Source organism: Carassius auratus, chromosome 20 (assembly GCF_003368295.1).
Source record: "Carassius auratus strain Wakin chromosome 20, ASM336829v1, whole genome shotgun sequence".
NCBI lineage: Eukaryota > Metazoa > Chordata > Actinopteri > Cypriniformes > Cyprinidae > Carassius > Carassius auratus.
Genome location: NC_039262.1, coordinates 23982331 through 24004651, shown reverse-complemented (window position 1 = coordinate 24004651; position 22321 = coordinate 23982331). Strand labels below are relative to the sequence as shown.

The 22321-nt window shown below is 38.6% G+C and overlaps 1 long non-coding RNA gene across 1 annotated transcript; it reads left to right on the top strand.

Annotated features, from left to right (window-relative positions):
- Positions 1 to 2225: 2225 nt before the first annotated feature.
- On the top strand, positions 2226 to 18257 carry LOC113037862 (uncharacterized). Its single transcript, XR_003274696.1, has 3 exons — positions 2226 to 2262; positions 4920 to 5022; positions 17672 to 18257. It is a non-coding gene; the product is annotated as an uncharacterized LOC113037862 (long non-coding RNA).
- The last annotated feature ends 4064 nt before the right edge of the window (positions 18258 to 22321 follow it).

Below are 22321 nucleotides of genomic sequence, written 5' to 3'. Positions count from 1 at the left end.
GACCGAGTGGGCACAGGATGTTCCTGGGGGGAGTCACCAGGCACAGGTGGTCCCTGAGGCTTCTTCTGTCTCCACTCTTGCCTCACCTGCTTAGTGGTCTTCATTGAATTCCCACACTCAGCCTTCTCAGACCCAGCAAGCACAGGCGGTCCCTGAGGCTTATTCTGTCTCCACTCTTGTCTCAGCTGCTTAGTGGTCTTCAGTGAGTTCCCACACTCAGCCTTCTCAGACCCAGCAAGCACAGGTGGACCATGTGGCTTCTTCTGTCTCCACTTCCTCTGTTGCTCCGTGGTCTTGAGCTTTGCATCTGAGAAGCCTGAGTGCTGAGACTCAGCCTTCTCTGATGCATTGTTGAAGACCAGAAATGAGGTGTGGTCCCTCTTCTCAGCAAAGGCAGGCACAGGTGCTCTTTTTAAGGACCTGGGAGGCATGGGTGTACTCTGTGTCTTCTTCTGCCTCCAAGGTTCCTTGGTATTCAGTGTTGATTCTGAGAAGCCTGAGTGTGGGAACCTGAGTGAGGTGAGGTCCCCATATTCAGGCTCCTCAGATATAGGAGAGGAGACCTCCATTATTGCCCACCACCGTCCTGCAGCGAGGGCAGTGGTGAGCTCATCTGAGAGCTCAGAAGATGAGGACTGCACTGCACTCTCAGGGAAGTTGATGGGGATGGTTGACATAGTCATTTTGATGTGTGATACAATAGTGAAAGATGATCAAAGAAATGAACAATACTGCCTTTATCTGTTAAACGCTGTGGCAGAAAAGAGAAAGGCAAGAGATATATGATAGAACACATTTAAGAGCCTGGAAGTTGATGTTAGTTCTTTTTCTTTTACAGGTACAGCTTTACAGTGTATGTCCATGCACAGTGGGGGTCCACAAGTGGAGTCTTTATTAATATTATTTTACCAATTAATGTGCATAACTCAGATGCTTATATTGTAAATGTATACCTTCTTCTGGTCATTGTAAGAGATATCTATTAAACTTAGAGGGTTAAAGCTTTCAGTATCAGCTTTCAGAATTTATCATACTAAAGGAGGGGTGGATTGAGTTTCTCACATAGACAAGATAATTACATATCTCTATATTAATGAATAAATGATTAAAATGGTCATAGTATTTGTTCCTTTGATTTACTGCAAAATGTTACTCAACTATATGTTAGAAAAATATATTATTACTCAAATCGGTCATAGCTTCCATCATTATTAATTTCCATGTCAGCCAACATAAAAATTTCCAATTAGACCTCCAGTGTGTAGCACACCTGTTTATCAAAAGCATATTTTTCTCCAAGTTATGAAAATTGTATAGAAAAAATCTAATTCAGATGTAGAGTATACTCACGATCATTCGCCAAAACTCGCTACAATTGCAAGATCCATCTGCACTCATATTTATAGACTACTCACCGAACGTTCTATGGAATGCAGCGACCATTATGACGTAATAATTGACCACACCCACTGGTCTCATTGGCTGAAAATTCTCTTGAAAAGACACATCTGCTATAAATATTAAAATTATTTAAAACCATTATAGAAATAAATGTTTATTTAAAAAGATAGCTTCATTTATTGCAAAAATGAATACAATAAGTGAATATAAGATTTGCAGAGTACAGCAGCCTAAGTTGTTGGTCAACTATATAACTTACAGTATACTTTGCAACTCTGTAAATGAGGTGATTTTAGGTCAAGGTTTTGGCTGTCAAGCAAAGATGCCCTTTATCAGTCTGACCGCTTCACTTCAGGTCACTTCACAGGTTGATGGCAGCTTGACGTCATTCTTCTTGCATGATTTATTTAATTACTGACTATTTAAAAAAAAAATAGCACCGTCATATTTGCAAGAATGAAGATTGTAACATTTATCTTTAACAATATAAAAATAATAGCAAGCACAACCATTAATATTTATGTACAATGTGTATTTTTTTTTTTTTATGTACATTTTATTTGATGTATTATTATTATTATTACTACTGCTATTTTTGTTATTATATACATTTATTATAAATGTGAGTTGTTCATAATAAATCAGGAAAAATACCAAAATCCTACCACTGCACAAATTGATAACGGCCAAATGCTTCGCACTTTTACTCACTCAGTGTTGAGAGCTGTTTTAGTGTATGACTGCTGTTTGACGGGGAGAGAACACACTCGACGTTAAAAACGAAGAAAATCGCTACCCAACAGACGATTTTGGCATTAATGGTCAACGAGGAGAGTAAAAAGATTAAAACAGGATGAGAAGGTATAATAATATTGTGTAATCTAACCAACAGCACCTTGTAGCTAGCAAACAGCTATTAACATAACAAGTTAGCGAAAACAGCCTTTTGTTATGTTCATTTTTTAATCGCTTGACATGGTTGCTCACGTTGGAAGTGTTACATATAGTTAGGCTGTATTACATACAAAAATATAATTTTGAAACGTGTTATATTTTTACACTGAATTAATCTGCGTTTTTGAACGATTCGACTGATGAACGGTCACTCACTCATTAAAACAGAAGTTACTCATTGCCACCTACTAACTGTTTCGATTATCTAATGTATAATATATTTTATTGAAATCAATTCACAGTTATGCTGCAAGAATTTGAGAAAAGATTGTGCATACCTTTGACAAGGTTATAATACGTACAAGCTTTGAACATCTGTGACCCTGGACCACAAAACCAGTCATAAGGGTTATTAATCAAGATTCTTTAAATCGTATTTAAAGGGGTGAAATGCCCGTTTTCACTCAATATCCTGTTAATCTTGAGTACCTATAGAGTAGTACTGCATCCTTCATAACTCCAAAAAGTTTTTAGTTTTATTATATTCATAAGAGAAAGATAGTCTGTACCGATTTTTCCCGGAAAAACACGAGCACCCAGAGGCGTGATGTGTGGGCGGAGCTAAAGAATCACGAGAGCCAGTAGGCTTTTGCGTTGAGAGCGTTTGGAAGTTGTGACATTACCATGAGGAAAAAAACCATCATCCAAAACAAACCATGGCTAACAGTCAGATTCAGCCGTTTATTTATGATCCAGAATCAGATTCCGAAGCTGAAACTGAATGAGAACAGCAGCAGCAACGACTCGCTCCGAGCGGGGCTCGAACCCGGGTCTCCGAAGGGAGGCGGACGCACTAACAAGGAGGCAGAGATATTTGAAGCAATTTACTCACCGCCTGCGGTTCCAACACACGATCGTGACCCTTTTTCATTGGGATTGCATTATCCTTAAGAAATAAACGATACACAAATCCGTCGTCAAACTGGGCCTTGTTTGTAAAACAAGCATCTTCGAAATGCAGGGGACAAACACTTGCACAACTCCGTTGATGCTCTGTAAAAATAAACTCCATCCACTGGTCCCTTAATCCTGTATTTTTTTTTTTGTAATCTGCAGGGTTGTCTTGCCCTGGCAACCAAAAACACACTCCTTTTGTGACATTTCGCGACGCTCTCGCTCTGATCAGTAAATGTCTGTTGTGCTCTCAGTGCTCTGCTCTACGGGAGCGCGCGCTCTTCCGGGAGAAGTGCCCTAGGACCCATATAAGGAAATTCCGCTCCATCTAACGTCACACAGAGCCATACTTCAAAAAAAACTTTCAGAAACTTGTGACAAACCGGAAGGAGTATTTTGGGAACAAAAATACTCCTCAAACTTAATTTTTGAAACTTTGTCCATGTTTAGCATGGGAATCCAACTCTTTAACAGTGTAAAAAACTCAGTATGCATGAAATAGCATTTCACCCCCCCTTTAAATTTGAAGTTCTTAGCAATGCATATTACTAATAAAATATTAAGTTTTGATATATTTACGATAGGAAATTTGGAAAAATATCTTCATGGAACATGATCTTTACTTAATATACTAATGATTTTTGGCATAAAAGAAAAATCTATAATTTTGACCCATATATGTTTTGTTAGCTACTGTTTAATATACCAGTGCTACCTGTGACTGGTTTTGTTGTCCAGGGTCATATATATGAATAGAAAAACGGAAAATTATCCAAAACAGAAATAATGAACAGACAATTAAGCAGTTCTGACTGTACTGACGGATGAGGTATGGGCCAGGTATGTAATCATGCAAAGAAATAGCCTGATATCCTCGTGTGTTTTTAGTTTTCTCCTCTCTGTCTTATGATATTTTCTCTGGGGGTTTATAGTGTTCTCTGAAATCTCCAAGAAAAAATAAATGACCTCTCAGTAGATTTGTTGAGCTAGTTTACTGTTTTACAATATATACAGTATACAGTGATTTTAAAACAGTGACAACATCTTAGGCATCAAGATAGCTTAGGTTATTTCACTCTATAGGAAAAGTCACAGTTCAAAACAACAGACTGTGACAACAGGTTTGAAGAGAGAATAAGTGAAAATTCTGCATGTTGTCCTAAATTATAAAAAAGAAGAAAAAAACACAAACCATGAACACAATCGTTTTATTAAATACTTAATATCACAATACGTCAGTGGAAGCAGGTTCAGTTAGTGTTAGGTTTTTCATATAATCCATTTAAATGGTAATGAACAGTGATGTTGGTTAATATTCTGATTAAAACAAACATTTATTAAAAATTAAAATGGTTTACAGTTTCGTGAGAGTGCCTTTTAACAATATATGTAACATTAAATGCCCACAAACAGGCATTACTTACTTAATATAATGTAATTTTTGTTTAAATACATTTGATTAAAGATTATTAAATTATTCAGCAAAAGAGACATATAATTAAGTTATCAAATAGTTCTTGAGTTTGATTTATTGGTCTTAATGTAAACTCATCTGAAACTAAGTATCTGTTGTTGTTATTTTTTTTAATCAGAAAGCTTTATCAGCAGTAGAAAGTAAACATGCTGATATTTTTGGTTATTGGTCTTGATGTAGTTTGTCATGTTCACAGTGAACTGAAGATCACAGTCAGTTACGTCCTCTAGTGGATTCATCTGCACACAGCACAGTCTTGAAGCAAGATTGATCAAGAAACAAGTTACACGAGACTGAAGGTACATCTTCTCTTGTACTTGCAAGGACAACTTTGTCATTGAAAACCTTTTTAAGTAGGGTAATATGATCTGAGGTCTATGGTCACCACCTGAAAAAGCATGCACAGAGTCCAAATTAAACAATTCCCCATCGTAAGTACACATTGATGACCTAAGACACGAAACACGAAATACTTTTTTGTTATTGCTCATGAGCAACTCTGAGAAGAGGATTGGAGATCTCTGTAAATCTTGGATCCATGGCCATCAACATTTCCATTTTGTTATCCCTAGTGATGACAGTATATGTGATTACATGATTTTTTTATTCATTATTATTTTATTCAGTTTTACCTTAGAAAATTACCTTTAAACAAAATGGAGTGACCAATATTTCTATTTTCTCAACAATATATATTTTTTCTATTGTTCATCAAGATACCCTTTTTTATTTTATTTATTTATTCTATTCTTTCCCAAAGAGCTCAGCATTGTTGTCAAGTATTCAGTTGTGCACTTTCTCCTAGTTGTTTAATGAAACTGTCTTACTATGCCAAATCCAGCTCCATGTTTATCTGATTGGTGAGTCAAGTACTCACTTCTGTCTGTCAAAATTAATTTTTCTTTAAGACATGAGGCTGGACTGGAACCTATTGAAAAGCAGATTGAGAGAGTTAGTTAAAACACAGAATTTAAGGAAGTGCTGTGAGACCAGTGAATAATCAAGATTAAAACATAGTAAATAAAATAATCAAATAAAATAATTAACATTTGAAGCAGTCTCTATATTGTTCATTGAATATGCAGCACCTGTGCACAGAAGGGATGGAAGTCCTTCTGGTCAGATCATCAGCCTGGGCTGTTGTACTGGGTCGTCAGTCTGTGATGGCACTCAAAGACCTGATGTTGTGGTGTACGGTCTCCGTTGTTTTTCTGCTTCTTCTCAGTCTGGCTTCTGGTTTCTTTCTGCCAGAGTTTTGCATTTCATAATGTTCTTTTCACCCTCAGGAAAAGTCTCAAGTGAAAGATTCACCTTTTCCTGCTTTAATTCTTTCTTTCTCCATGCTGCAGTGTGTTCTTCTCTTTCAGGAGGGGAGGGGAACATCCATCAGCCCCTCCCTCTTCTTCTCTCTGCAGCTGTGTTTGCTGCTTTGCCATTCCTAGACAGACTCCATTGCATTGCTTTCCTTTGTCAAGATACTGTTCCAGAAATCATCTGAAAGTTTATCACTCAGAGACTGCATTAATCAAATGTACCTATGTAACTTCTGACCAAATTGTTTCTGAGCAATCAGCTCTTTTTCTAATTTTCACTTTTCAACCTCTTCTTTCAGTGGTCCCTTAATAAAAACAAAATCATCTGGTTGAAAACAGCAGTTCTCTTATTCTTTGTTAGTAAAGCAAGTTCTTCATTGCAGGAAAATAGCAAGCATTTTTCTTCTTTGCAAAATGCAGAAATCAGCTACCTTTATTATCTAAGTATACTGCAATAAAATAAAATAAACCTTTTTTTATAACAGTCAGACATGCATATGGTAAAATAAAGACTTCAATCATCATTTTTCTTCTAAATTTGCATACATGATTCAGAATAATCTGGTATTTGTGAATTAATGTTTCCTAACCAACATAAAAGAATTCCTATTATTGTAAATAAAATAATTAAATTTAATTCTTTAAGCAACTAGTTTCCTTCCTATTGTAAAATGCCTATAGCTTTTGAATCAAAATGTCTATTAACTTGGTCACCCAATCTTGCTTTCATTCCACATTGCACAAGTTATTTCTTTTATTTTTTACATTTACACAAGCCCAATCTCTGAAACTCTGTAATGGATTAACTTTCATACTGTGTCCCAGGGATAACAAGATACAAATTCTAGATGTTTTCACGTATTAAAAAAAAGTTTTAAGCACGTGCATCTTTTAAATTAATCTATTCAGACAAGTTATTAAATAATAAATGCATATCTTATTTTAATTAATTTATTATTATTTCTATATTCCACCATATCTGCCATTTCTATATTAGTCCATTTCTTGGAACATTTGTATTTATTTTTCTCTAAAACAACCTTCATACAGTTGACTTTATTGTTTTAGGGCTCCTGCATTCCTTTCTCAACATCAGCCACCCCCGTCTCTGTAACTTGATCACTCCCAAGTGATGGTCCAGGAGGGGAGAGCACCTCTTGCTCCACCCATGTAATACAACTTTACTGTGGAAACGTCCTCCTTTGTTCTCACTCCCACTACACTGGGCTCAGAAAATGTTCTCCCATTTCACACAGACATCCTAAATGCAAAAATCTATTATAGATCTTGGTTCAAACTTTATTGATGCTAATTTCCTAACCTCATTCACACTTTCTGCACTCTTTATTGAGCCAGAGTGCTTATTCTTGCATACTTTTTCCCTTTATCTAAGGGATAATCAGTCATTAATTGTCCTTTTATTATCAAGGCTCATCATACATTCATCCCTCTCAAGTGGATACTAGTTGCGTCCAACTCCACCCAGCCACCCTGAAGTGACAGTCCAAGAATGGTGCGCAACTTTTACCCACCCAACACAGAATTTATTTGTTCACCCATTCATTTGTCCGGACACAAATACATCCACACAACAAAACACAGCTCACCTAGAGCTCCTTAAGGGCCCACCTATTTCTGTCCTTCGAGAATTTCACTTATACATTCTCGAAGCGATATCCGTGGGACTTTTCCTCGCGATTCCTTAATCTGCTTATCCGTTTATCACTGTCCTACCTAGGCCCAGCTATCCGATAAACACAGACACACAGCATGCCATGTCTTTCTGCCTACACCATATTTGTCTTAAATCGAGGTTGCCTTCCAAGGCCTTCCTATTAATAACCCAAATATGTGCATGCAGTTATTTCTTCTGGAGTAAAACCCCTTTTTCAATTTAGATATCATATTATTTTTCTAAATTTGGAAGAGCAGATTTTAAGTGTCCTTACCACTCAGAGCTGACCAGTCAACAACACACACTAATTATAGAAGCAAAAATGCTTACCTTATTCTATGGTGGCCACCACTGTGTGTGTGTTGCTCATCAGTCAGCTCAAAAGCAGTCGTCCACTCTGCTCCTTTCCAGTCCCATCTGGGGTGCCAAATCTGTGGTGTATTTTGCCGGTTCTCCAAAGGATCAAACTCAGTCAGGGATTTTTCTCTCAGAAGAAAAGACTTTATTTTAAGCAAAACAAAGCCGAGAGGTCCCTGCAAGGAAATCTGTCGAAATGCTAGGTTGCATCTCATTATATACCCTATACAGGGTGTTTCCAAATAGTCAAACTTTTCCTTATGCTTGCAATTTTGATCCCTCCCTAGGGAGGAGGGCCCCTACTTGTTTTGGTATAACGAAAGGCCCTTTCTGGCCATATGTTTTTCCTCAGTTTTGTAAATTCCAGGGTGTAGGCAACTTTCTCTCCATTACCTATAGGATTATAATGGAAAAACAACTAGCAACAAAAATGGCTTGATTCACATTGATTATTCTTGATAGATTAAAATCTTACTAATAAAAATCTTCCACAATAATAACAATATTTTATATTAATTTCCTAATATTTAATTTACCATTAGTTAAGTCAAGTCAAGTCAAGTCTGCTTTATTGTCAATTTCCACATGTACAGTACATACATACAGAGAATCGAAATTGCGTTACTCTCAGACCCCGGTGCATACAGATAACATTAACATTAAAGCCTAAAAATCTAGATCAGATATAAAATGTAGATACAACTATTAGGGGTGTAACGGTACGTGTATTTGTACCGGACCATTTCCGAATGCAATATTTTGTATATGGAACATAGGTTCATTTTCGTGTTTCCAAACGAACATATTAAGTGGCGGAAGTCTCCGCGTTCAGCGCAAATCCCGCCCTGCAGCTGATTCTAAGGCCGGCGACACACTAGATGCATGGCGTGTCCGTTTTTAATTTGTGAGATGCGCGCATTCTAGAAATAGAACCGACGCCTATTTTTCATGCGTAAAATATGTTTATATGTCATTTTGTACAAAAATACATATTAATTCATGACACTTTGATGTTTGAAAGTCTATAGTTTGACATATATTCAGATATAAATGTAATTAAAAAAATAAATGAATAATTATCGATTTTCAAATATTGCACCTGTCAAACATAGTCTATTTTGCCATCAATACTAATACTAATACTAATGTTTTCAAAAGGCATCACGCGAGTGTCTACAACTATAGGAAAAAAATAATGCAGCTCCCGTCGGCATTTAAACAGACCTTTGCTCTTGATTCGGATCGGTCCAACGCTATAACAAAATCTGAGCAGGTCTAAAAACTGAAAGTGTTGATGCTGCACTTTACACTTTGGGAAAATTGGCACTGTAATCATAGTTATTTATTTATATTTTTCATTATATTTTATTATATGATATTGGTTTGAGACTGAGAGTATTTTATTTAGTGGAGAACTTTGCAGCAGTATTTTATTTCTTATTCTTTTTTTTTTATTTTATATATATTTTATTAAAAAGTATGTAAACAAATTGTTTAAAAAAAGTTTATAGTAATAAACAACCTGCAGTTTAATGTTTGCATTTCTTTCCCTTACTGTACCGAAAATGAACCGAACAGTGACTTTAAAACCGAGGAACGTACTGAACCGTGATTTTTGAGTACCGTTACACCCCTAACAACTATACAATAAGGGAATGTAAAAAAAAAGGCATATAATAAAATTAAAAATAAAGTTAAATAAAGCAGCGCAAGGCAAATGACAGATAGAGTGCAAATCAATGAAGTGAACAACAGTGCAGATAAAAGATTTTTTAGTGCAAAAAAAAAAACTTGATGAAAGTCTGATTAAAGTGACAATTGACAAAGGGCTCAAGAGCAGTTATTTTATTTAACTGACTGATGAGGTAGTGGAATGACGTCAGTTCCATGCTGAATGTGTTTGTGTGAGGTGTGTGGTGTGTGTGTGTGTGTGTGAGGGGGGGGGGGTCATAGTTCAGTGGTGCCTGGGGCAGAAGAGGGGAGGGGGGGCAAGTTCGGGAGGGAATTCAGCTTCTTGACAGCCTGGTGGATGAAGCTGTCCTTCAGTCTGCTGGTCCTGGCCTGGAGACTCCGCAGTCTCCTCCCTGATGGCAGCAGACTGAAGAAGCTGTGTGATGGGTGTGTGGGATCACCTGTGATGCAGAGGGCTTTGCGGGTGAGACTGGTTCCATAAATGTCCTGGAGGGAGGGGAGAGAGACACCAATGATCTTCTCATCTGCTCTAACTATGCGTTGCAGAGTCTTTTGGCAGGACGTGTTGCAGGTGCCATCCCACACAGTGATGCAGCTCGTCAGGATGCTCTCGATGGTGCCTCTGTAGAAGGTGTACATAATGGGGGCCGGGGCTCTGACTCTCTTCTGTTTGCGGAGGAAGCAGAGATGCTGTTGTGATTTCTTGGCCAGTGCTGTGGTGTTTTCAGTCCAGGAGAGGTCCTCTGTGATGTGATGCTCACTCTCTCCACAGTCTCACCGGTGATGGTCAGAGGAACGTACTTAGTGTGTGCTCTCCTGAAGTTTACAACAATCTCCTTTGTCTTCTCCACGTTCAGAGAGAGATTTTTGTCACTGCACCACTTGGCCAGGTGGCTCACCTCGCTCCTGTAGTTTGTTTCATCTTTCTTGCTAATGAGACCCACCACAGTCGTGTCATCTGCAAACTTAATAAAGAGGTTGGAGTTGTGTGATGTCATGGGTCAGCAGAGTGAAGAGGAGGGGGCTCAGCACACATCCTTGGGGGACCCCAGTGTTCAGTGTGATGGTGCTGGATGTGTTGCTGCCAACCCCGTACTGCCTGAGGTCTTCCAGTCAGAAAGTCCAACAGCCAGTTACACAGCGAAGTGTTGAGCCCCAGCTGAATCAGTTTGTAAATGAGCTGTTGAGGGATGATTGTGTTGAATGCTGAACTGAAGTCTATGAACAGCATTCTGACATATGAGTACTTTTTGTCCAGATGTGTGAGTGCTGAGTGGAGGGTAGTGGCGATGGCATCATCGGTCGACTGGTTGGACCGATATGCAAACTGGAAGGGGTCCAGGGAGGGGGGGGGGCAGACTTGATGTGATGCATGACGAGCCATTCAAAGCACTTCATGAGGATGGGGGTAAGTGCAACAGGACGGTAGTCATTGAAGCAGGATGGAGATGGCTTCTTCGGAACTGTGGAAAAGTGATAGTTTTGAAACATGTGGGAACAACAGCCTGACTAAGTGAGATGTTGAAAATGTCTGTGAAGACATCAGTGAGTTCTGCTGCACAGTCTTTCAGTACACGCCCAGGGATGCTGTCAGGACCCGGAGCTTTGCGTGCATTGATCCTGCTGAAGGATCTCCTCACGCTGTCTGAGGTCAGCATCATCACCTGGTCACCAGGAGGAGGTGGAGTCTTCTGTGCAGTGGTGATGTTTTGTTGCTCAAAGCGAGCGAAGAAGGTGTTCAGCTTGTTCAGCAGAGAGATGTTGTTGTCACAGGTCCGTGGTGGGGGCTTGTAGTCTGTAATGGTCTGTATCCCCTGCCACAGGTTCCTAGTGTCTCTGCTGTCGCTGAATTGATGAGCTATCCTCCTGGAGTGCTGTCTCTTAGCCTCTCTGATGCCACGGGACAGGTTGGCCCTAGCTGTTCTCAGGCCCACCTCATCTCCAGTTCTGAAGGCAGCGTTCCGTGTCTTCAGGAGTCTGTAGACCTCCCCTGTCATCGATGGCTTCTGGTTGGCCCGGACAGTGATGGTTTTTGTGACCGTTACATCATCAATACACTTGTTGATGTAGGCAGTGACAGTCTCTGAGTACTCCTGGAGGTCAGTGGTGTTGTTGCATGTGGCAGCCTGCTTAAACATGTCCAAGTCAGTTGTGTTGAAGGAGTCTTGACCACACTTGAATCTGTTTTTGAACTGGTTTGGCGACTTTAATGAGCGGTTTGTATGCAGGCATTAGCATGACAGTGATCTGAGGCTCCGAGGTGGGGGAGGGGGAAGGCTTTGTAAGCTCCTCTCTGTGTGGTGTAAACAAAGTCCAAAATGTTAATACCTCGTGTTGGAAAGTTAATGTGTTGTTGTATTTTTGGAAACACATTCTTTAGGTCAGCATGGTTGAAATCCCCAGCTATGATGAGAAAAGCATCGGGGTGTGCTGTCTGCTGCTCACTGATGTGCTGGTACAGTTCATTTAATGCGTCGTTCCTGTTGCTGATGATGTTGAACTGGGGAATGTACACCGAAATGAGCAGTATAGCAGTATATTCCCTCGGCAGATAGAACGGCTGGCACTTAATAATCATAAACTCCACCAGGGGTGAGCAGTGTTTGCAGATCACAACATTTATTGATGCCGTGGGTTTTTCCTCCCGCGACAAGAGCTCTGTCCGCTCGATAGCACGTCAGCTGGTCGAGCTGAATAGCGCAATCTGGAACACTGTTGCTGAGCCACGTTTCCGTGAACACAAAACCAAAACAGTCTCTTACATTCCTCTTGAGTTGGACGTAGTAATCGAATGTAGTACAGTTTATTGTCCAACGAGCGTACGTTAGCCAGTACGATGGTGGGGATAGATGGCTTGTGTGGGTTAGCCGTTAGCCTAGCCCGGATACCTCCGTGTTTACCCCTCATCTGCTTCCTCTCACACCGCTTGTGGCGCCTCCGCTGTGGGCGAGATGCAGTAGTGGGTGTCGGTGATGGTGAAGGCCTCCGTAGCAGACCGAGATCCCAAAGCTGTTCCGCGTGCGCAGAGTTTAACTGTAAAAATGCGGTTCTGCCGACATCGAGCAGAAACTCGCGACTGTATTTGCGCTTACAGACAGGTAGACAACGACGATGATGTACAAAAACACTGCGACTCACAAGACAAAAAACACGAAAACACCGCCATATCGGTTAAGCCAAAAATCTTATTTCTTTTGAACAAAACAATTTCAGAAATTTCATGTTTTAGATTGTAGGTCATCTTGCACCCCGTTAAGGATAAAGCTAACCAGCAAAACTTGAAATCAAAAGCAACCTAAATGTTACAAATGTTTGCACCATATTGTAGTGAGTAACATTTCTTGTTATTGCTGCTTCAAATATCCCACCATACTCTGTAGTCTGAGCCTGTCAAGGGCTAATGGCAATGGCAGATACGTTACTAATTAATTTAAAGGAAAATCATTTTCTTTTTTGTTTGTTTGCCAAATAACCCTTTGTCCGCCCCCGTAACCCCCAACCCCCGGAAAAAAGTTCAGGCTCAGATTTTTTTTTTTTTTTTTTTGATTTAACCTCGATAATATCACAGGTTTTCATCAAAATAAATGTCATTCTAAATTGCTCCTCTAGAAAAAAGTTATACTGTAAAAAGTATATCCACCTTTTTCTGAGCGTGGAAGTGTCTCCTGACTGGAAACATATTTTCAGAGCCAATAATATAATGTTAAACCTATGAATTTTAAAAAGCACACGGCACCATAGTTTCATCACATTATTTTATTATTTCACACACAGTATTTTAACTTAAGATCTGCAAGCCATGCAGACACAGTCAGTTACTCAAAAAAAGTATTTTACAGGAAATCCTTACGCTTTTCCCATACTGTGGCAGCCAACAACTATATTTAGTTAAATGGAAAATTTTAAATTCAGTCTATCATTTTTACCCCGTTTTAAGGGGGGGGGGGGGGTGAAATGCTATTTCATGCATAATGAGTTTTTTACACTGTTAAAGAGTTGGATTCTCATTCTAAACATGGACAAAGTTTCAAAAATTAAGTTGTACGTTTGAAGGAGTATTTCTGTTCCAAAAATACTCCTTCCGGTTTGTCGAGTATGGCTCTGTGTGAAGAGCGCGCACTCCCGTATAGCAGGGCACTGAGAGCACAACAGACATTCACTGATCAGAGCGAGAGCGTCGCGAAATGTCACAAAAGGAGTGTGTTTTTGGTTGCCAGGGCAAGACAACCCTGCATAGATTACCAAAAGAGAAACAGCATTAAGGGACCAGTGGATGGAGTTTATTTTTACAGAGCATCAACGGAGTTGTGCAAGTGTTTGTGTTTGTTCCCTGCATTTCGAAGATGCTTGTTTTACAAACAAGGCCCAGTTTGACGCCGGATTTGCACATCGTATATTTCTTAAGGATAATGCAGTCCCAACGAAAAAGGGTCATGATCGTGTGTTGGAACCGCATGCGGTGAGTAAAACTGCTTCAAATATCTCTTTGTTGTTAACTTAGCTATCGGCGCGAAAGCACATCAAGTAAACAACATGCAATATTGTCATCAAACAGCACTTTCCACATGTACAGCTTAAAAAAAAAAAAAGACGACAAAGTGGAACTCTGGAAGTCATTTTCCAAAACCGCTAAGCAAATATATACAGTTTCAGTACATACACCACATAGAAACTTCGTTGCTGATGCTGCTCTTGTTAAATATCAGCCTCTGAATCTGATTCTGGATCATAAATATACGCTGAATCTGACTGTTAGCCATGGTTTGTTTTGTTTGGTTTTGTCCTCACTGTAATCAACGCTCTCAACGCAAAAGCCTACTCGCGCTCGTGATTCTTTAGCTCCGCCCACATGTCACGCCTCCAGCCGGTCGTGTTTTTCCAGGAAAAATCGGTACAGACTATCTTTCTCTTATGTATATAATAAAACTAAAGACTTTTTGGAGTTATGAAGGATGCAGTACTACTCTATAGGTACTCAAGATTAACAGGATATTGAGTGAAAACGAGCATTTCACCCCCCCTTTAACATGTATTTCTGAACATAAGAGCACCCAAATAGAAGTTAAAATCCATCATGGCGCTGCTTACTGGCTACTAAGGAAAAGATGGATAAATTAAATTAAATTCATACTAAGTATAGTTTAAATCCATTAACATTTTTGATATTAATATTAAGTATAATATACAGGTCCTTCTCAAACAATTTGCATATCGTGATAAAAGTTCATTATTTTCCATAATGTAATGATAAAAATTTAACTTTCATATATTTTATATTCATTGCACACCAACTGAAATATTTCAGGTCTTTTATTGTTTTAATACTGATGATTTTGGCATACAGCTTATGAAAACCCAAAATTCCTATCTCAAAAAATTAACATATCATGAAAAGGTTCTCTAAACGAGCTATTAACCTAATCATCTGAATCAACTAATTAACTCTAAACACCTGCAAAAGATTCCCGAGGCTTTTAAAAACTCCCAGCCTGGTTCATTACTCAAAACTGCAATCATGGGTAAGACTGCTGACCTGACTGCTGTCCAGAAGGCCATCATTGACACCCTCAAGCGTGAGGGTAAGACACAGAAAGAAATTTCTGAACGAATAGGCTGTTCCCAGAGTGCTGTATCAAGGCACCTCAGTGGGAAGTCTGTGGGAAGGAAAAAGTGAGGCAAAAAACACTGCACAACGAGAAGAGGTGACCGGACCCTGAGGAAAATTGTGGAGAAGGACCGATTCCAGACCTTGAGTCTGGAGTAGAAACATCCAGAGCCACTGTGCACAGGCATGTGCAGGAAATGGGCTACAGAGAAGCAGCACTGGACTGTTGCTCAGTGGTCCAAAGTACTTTTTTCGGATGAAAGCAAATTTTGCATGTCATTCGGAAATCAAGGTGCCAGAGTCTGGAGGAAGACTGGGGAGAAGGAAATGCCAAAATGCCTGAAATCCAGTGTCAAGTACCCACATTCAGTGATGGTCTGGGGTGCCATGTCAGCTGCTGGTGTTGGTCCACTGTGTTTTATCAAGGGCAGGGTCAATGCAGCTAGCTATCAGGAGATTTTGGAGCACTTCATGCTTCCATCTGCTGAAAAGCTTTATGGAGATGAAGATTTCGTTTTTCAGCACGACCTGGCACCTGCTCACAGTGCCAAAACCACTGGTAAATGGTTTACTGACCATGGTATAACTGTGCTCAATTGGCCTGCCAACTCTCCTGACCTGAACCCCATAGAGAATCTGTGGGATATTGTGAAGAGAAAGTTGAGAGACGCAAGACCCAACACTCTTGCTGAGCTTAAGGCCGCTATCGAAGCATCCTGGGCCTCCATAACACCTCAGCAGTGCCACAGGCTGATTGCCTCCATGCCACGCCGCATTGAAGCAGTCATTTCTGCAAAAGTATTCCCAACCAAGTATTGAGCACATAACATTATAATATTTGAAGGTTGACTTTTTTTGTATTAAAAACACTTTTCTTTTATTGGTCGGATGAAATATGCTAATTTTTTGAGATAGGAATTTTGGGTTTTCATGAGCTGTATGCCAAAATCTTCAGTATTAAAACAATAAAAGACCTGAAATATTTCAGTTGGTGTGCAATGAATCTAAAATATATGAAAGTTAATTTTTTATGATTACATTATGGAAAATAATGAACTTTTATCACAATATGCAAATTTTTTTGAGAAGGACCTGTATATAAATATAAATATATTTACTAATTGCAGGGTATTTTTATTGCTTATATAAATATGTAAATGTATTTGTAATACTTAGCATGAAATAAATGTATTTCAAATACATCTTAGTATTTATTTTTCACTAGGCTCTACTTTTAGTAGCAAGCAAGTCTTGAGTCAAGTCTGTTAAAGGATTTTTAGGCTGCATTAATTAGGTAAACCGGAACATTAACACTTCCCATAACACCTGATGTACTTGCTACATCATTAGAAGAATGGCATCTATGCTAATATTAGTCTGTTACAAGACCTCAAAAAAAAACAGATGATTCTTCTGCACAATCTGACTTTGCTGCAGCCTGGAATTGAACTGCTGTTTTCGACTGGTCAGAGGAGAACTGGCCCCCCGACTGAGCCTGGTTTCTCCCAAGGTTTTGTCTCCATTCTGTCAGTGATGGAGTTTCGGTTCCTTGCCGCTGTCGCCTCTGGCTTGCTTAGTTGGGGTCACTTCATCTACAGCGATATCGTTGATTTGATTGCAAAGATACAATTTAATCTGAACAGAGATGACATCACTGAATTCAATGATGAATTGCCTTCAACTGTTATTTTGCATTATTGACACTGTTTTACTAATTAATGTTGTTCAGTTGCTTTGACGCAATGTATTTTGTTTAAAGCGCCGTATAAATAAAGGTGACTTGACTTGACTTGAGACTGCAGGATCCCCTAACATTAATAGTGACAATTTTAATTCTTAAATCATAATAATGCATTCTATTTCAGACCATAACTTTTAACCATAACCATAACTCCAGACTTTGTTTTCAGCTTTTGAGAATAAAATTAGTAATTAAAGCTATTTAACATAACGTGTATGTCGGTGAACTTTTTATATGTTTTAAATCAATGCTGATTATTATAATGCTGTAATAAATAAATTGGTGTACTTGAGCTTTTTATGCATTCATTACATTTGAGTACATTTAAGTACAGTACAGCTCTGAAAACATTGCTTTTGAATAATGTAATATTGTAAACTTTCATCTGAATACATTAAATAAGTGTTTAATAAATATTGTTTTGCACTTTCTTTCCGACCCCACTTTTTATTGAACTGTAAAGTGAAAATATTGTGTGATTTGTTTTGATTTCAGTTAAAAATATTTGACAATATCAAAGTTGATATTTTATGAGGATTTATTTTTGGTGTTTTTGTCGATACAGGACAGTACAGAACAGTACAGAAAGGGCACAGGGGGGAGAGAGTGGAGGGGATGGCGTCAGAAAGGACCTCGAGCTGGGACAATTTCAAGGATCACCCGAATTACAGCCACACTATATACACGAGGCTGCTGGTTCTAACATTTTAGGGTCCCCTTCAGTAGAAATCACATTCTGCATTCCCCGTTGTAAAAAAGTCTGGGGCGGGGAGGGTTTCTCCTTGTTAGAAAACCCCCCACCACCACGGGGTGCCCCCTCTCACGCTCGGCCCTTGGAATCATCCTAACAGTCCCTCCCCATACGACGCCCCTGGTTGCAGGTTCCCTTCCCTACTGTTCAACACATTTTCACTGCACAGATGTACAATTCTCTTGTCATGAGACACAAGTAAAGCATGTTTTTAACAGAAATTATAGTTTTCCACCAAAATAAGAGATCAGCTGGTTTTAGTCATAAAAGTACAAGGGTTTCTCTTTTTTTGTTCAAGTGCTGCACAAAATATACATATTATTTTACAGAAACCTTTAAATATTATTGTGTTTTGATTGTTCTTCTACAGGTTTTAACAATACATCCATGCATAAACACTGCGAAAATAAAGTTTGGGAATGTTTTCATCTGTTTTATACAGTATGTTTCAAAAATAAAACTGCAATTTTACAATTTTGAGCATGTGGTAGTTATTGAAGTTGATTGTCAAGCCATTGCTGCCAGTCATTTGATTTTTAATGTTTATAATGTACAGTGTTTATCTACATGTAAACTAGGCTATAATTGAATGTACAGTTGTATTTACACATGGTGAAAGGTACAACAGTGAAACAATGTTGATTCACTTTGCAAAATCAACACCTAATTCAACGTTAATCCAACCCTTACGAAAAGAGGGCTATAAGTATACTTCTTTTAAACTAAGAATAGGAAAATATGTTTTTATTTACTTTTTATGTACTTCTCAGAAATGGGCTTTATGTTCTCCACAGAGATATACTTAAAATTACATTTTAGTATACTTATAAAAATTCTAAATATATTTGAGCTTTACTCCTAGAAACCGTGTTTTTCATTATTATACGTTAGAGGGCACTAGTACACATCTTCTGCACAGAATAAAAAAAAATCAATTGAAGAGGAAAAAAGAAACAACCGATACTAACACATGTAATCTAACACTCGATCATCTGACACGAAACAGCATCAAAACTGTAACTTTATGGAACAAAATGTTGACCGATGAAGAGGTAATAATTAAGTCAAGCTTTGGGGTGTAGATCGACTCCATCTACGTTTTGATTCATTCTGAATGCAATTAATAGTCTTTTCTTTTTATGTTCAGATATTCATAAAATATACAAATTCAAACCTAAAAAGGGACAGTAGTATACTTAAAGTATGATGTAAAGTTTACTTATAGAAAACTTATGAGTATACTTGCAGTATAAAACTACTAAACCAGTCGTTTACTGAGACTATATTTCAAAGTGTGCAAAATATTTAATTAGTAAACTATCAGTAAACCTATAAGTTCACTTTTAGTATAATTGCAGTACAAACTACAAACATAGAGGTTAAACTAGTTGTGTACTCAAAGTTTGCTACTGTTATATTTAAAGTATACTTTTATATACTAGAATGTGGGACAATTTAGTTTAAGAAATATTGAAACAGTCCACAATTTCAACAATTAAACAACGTCACAATATCATGTTTGTAAAATCAAAAGGTAATTCAACGTTGAATCAACCATGGTATCTGATGTTGTTTCAAAGTTGAAATGTTGTCTGGGTTAATTATTGACTATTTGAAAAATTTAGCACCATCATATTTGCTAAAATGATGATTGTAACATATTTAACAATATAAATAGAATAGCAAGCACAATCATTAATATCTATCTATGTACAATATATATGTTTTATTTGATGTATTAATATTATTTTTATTACACCCTGAGCAGTGACCTGGAATGCATACTTGATCTAACAAAAGGCATTTAATGAAAACATTATGTAACAGTTCATTAGTTTAATGTAGCTATTTGTCTTACTGAAGGCTTAAAAAATGTTTAATCAGCTGAAAGTCAACAGCTGGGAACAATATTGTAAATATTGTAGCTTCAACAATGAACTGAAGATCTGACTCTTACAATCATGGTCAGTTCCGCCCTTTAGTGGACTCGATCTTCACGATTCACTGCATTTTCTACTCACAAAGCCTGGTCAGATTTTACATTTAAAATAGATAAACATGCATTAAATTGTGTCATTTAAATGATAAAAATTCAGTACTGTATAAACAAATTTAGAACCTCATTCAGAACCATGTATTTCACAAACAATTATATATATATATATATATATATATATATTTATATACATTATTTTTGTGTATATATATATATATATATATATATATATATATATATATATATATATATATATATATATATATATATATATATATATATATATTTTTTTTTTTTTTTCTCTCTAAGTATGTCAGCTGCCAATCATACAAAGGCACTTTTTGGTGTATTGTATTTTAATTATCCGTATAAAATAGAAAATCCAGTGAGAAACAAAAGAAGAATGTGTTTTTCCTATTATTATTATTATTATTATTATTATTATTATTTTCTTTCATATAAAAGGCACCCCAAAAATAATCTATATTGCCTTAAAGTGTTAATAGATGTGAGTTGTCATTGATAAATAAATAATTGCAACATTTAGATTTTATTTTTTATTATACATACAATCATATTAAATCAATTCAAATACAATACACATGAATACTAAATATTTAAATATTCTGTTAAACATATGAATATACTACATAAATGCTTTAAGCCTGGCCCCAGTTGTTGATCTCTGATTTTGCTCGCCATGTGCTCCCTTTTTTTTGGAGGTGACCAGCTCACACCTACATTGTCCTGTTGAAGGAACAGACATGATGTTGTAACACTAAGCAGATTAATCAGTGATTCTTTAAGAAAATCTAAAGATATATTGCTTCTACCATTTCAGTATGTGAGAGGTTTATGAATTGGAAAGAATATGATACGCAGACTTCTGAGAATAGAAGCTTTAGTTCTTTAGTTAAGTCAGTGTAAAACTGTGGGATAGAAGGGACTAACCATATTCGGGGTGAGCTGGGACATGAGCTGTGGGGCTTGATGGTTCTGCTTCCACAGTTTAGGCTTCAGTGGCACCTTGTCGATTTCCACACAGAGTATTTTTTGTGGAGGCTCACACACATCCATATTGTCCTGTTGAAGAAACAGACATAACCATGTAATGTTGCTCAGGTTTAAGGAGTGCTTCTTAAATCCAAAAATATATCTTTCTATCATTTCGAAATATAAGTCATGAGATTTTAAATAAATCACCTACAGTAGAAAACATAGTAGCTTAGGTGAAGACTGAAGGCGTAAATCTGAGAATAAGTAAAAATCAGAAATGGAAAGAACTTACTGATGCCATCTGCTGCCTCCGCTGTCTCTGCTGCTGTCTCCACTGCTCCCTGCGCTTCTGCTTCTGCTGCTCTGTGATTCTTGGGTTTGCTTCCAGTCTTGGGGAGCTTCTGGTCGCAAGGGCTCCCTGTAAGGTCCCAGAATACACAGGTGCCACTTTTGAGGTCCTGGAGGGCATATGTAATCCTTCAGTGGAAGAGATAGGCATGCTCAGTTGCTCAGCAAGCCTCCGTTTTCCTGCCTTCATGGTTTTGGTGAGTACTGCTGCTTCCCTCAGACACCCAGTGGGCAGTGGAGAACTGGAGAGCACTCCTGATCCCTGTGAGGTCCCGGTATGAACAGGGTTCCTGTCAGGTAAAGGTGCTTCCTTTGGGGACTTGGAAGACATGGGTTTACCCTCTGCAGGAGAGGCTTGAGGCTTCTGGAGCAGTTCCTTCCTCAGTGGCTCTGGTATTTTGAGCCTTTGCCTCTCTGCAGTCTTTATGGGCACGGGTGCTCCCTTCTCAGAAGAGGCTCTGGGTGACACCTGAAGCAGCTCCTGCTTTAACAGCTCAGGCGTCTTGAGCCTCTGCCTCTCCTGGGTTTTTTGGGGCTCAAGTTCACCCTTCACAGATGAGGCTCGGCGTGAAAGCTGCAGCAGCTCCTGCCTCAGCTGCTCAGGTATCTTGAGCCTCTGCCTCTCCTGGATCTTTTGAGGCACAGGTGCTCCCTTTTCAGTAGAGGCTCTAGATGACACCTGAAGCAGCTCCTGCTTTAACAGCTCAGGCGTCTTGAGCCTCTGCTTTTCCTGGGTCTTTTGGGGCACAAGTTCTCCCTTCACTGATGAGGCTCGGTAAGACAACTGCAGCAGCTCCTGCCTCAGCGGCTCAGGGATTTTTAGCCTTTGCCTCTCTGGGGTCTTGTTGGGTACAGGTGCTCCATTGTGAGAAGAGGCTTGAGGCTTCTTCTGCTGTAGCTCCTGCCTTAGTGGCTCAGGTGTATTTAAGTTTTGCACCTTTGAGGAAGGCACAGGTTCTCTCTGTAGAGACTTTGTAGGAACTGGTGGTCCCTGTGGGGACCTAGCAGGCACAGTTGCTCCCAGGTCATTGGCGGCCTGTAGCAGGTGCTTCCTCAAATGGTCAGGGATCCTGATTTTTCCACGTTGTTGGGACCGAGTGGGCACAGGATGTCCCTGGGGGGAG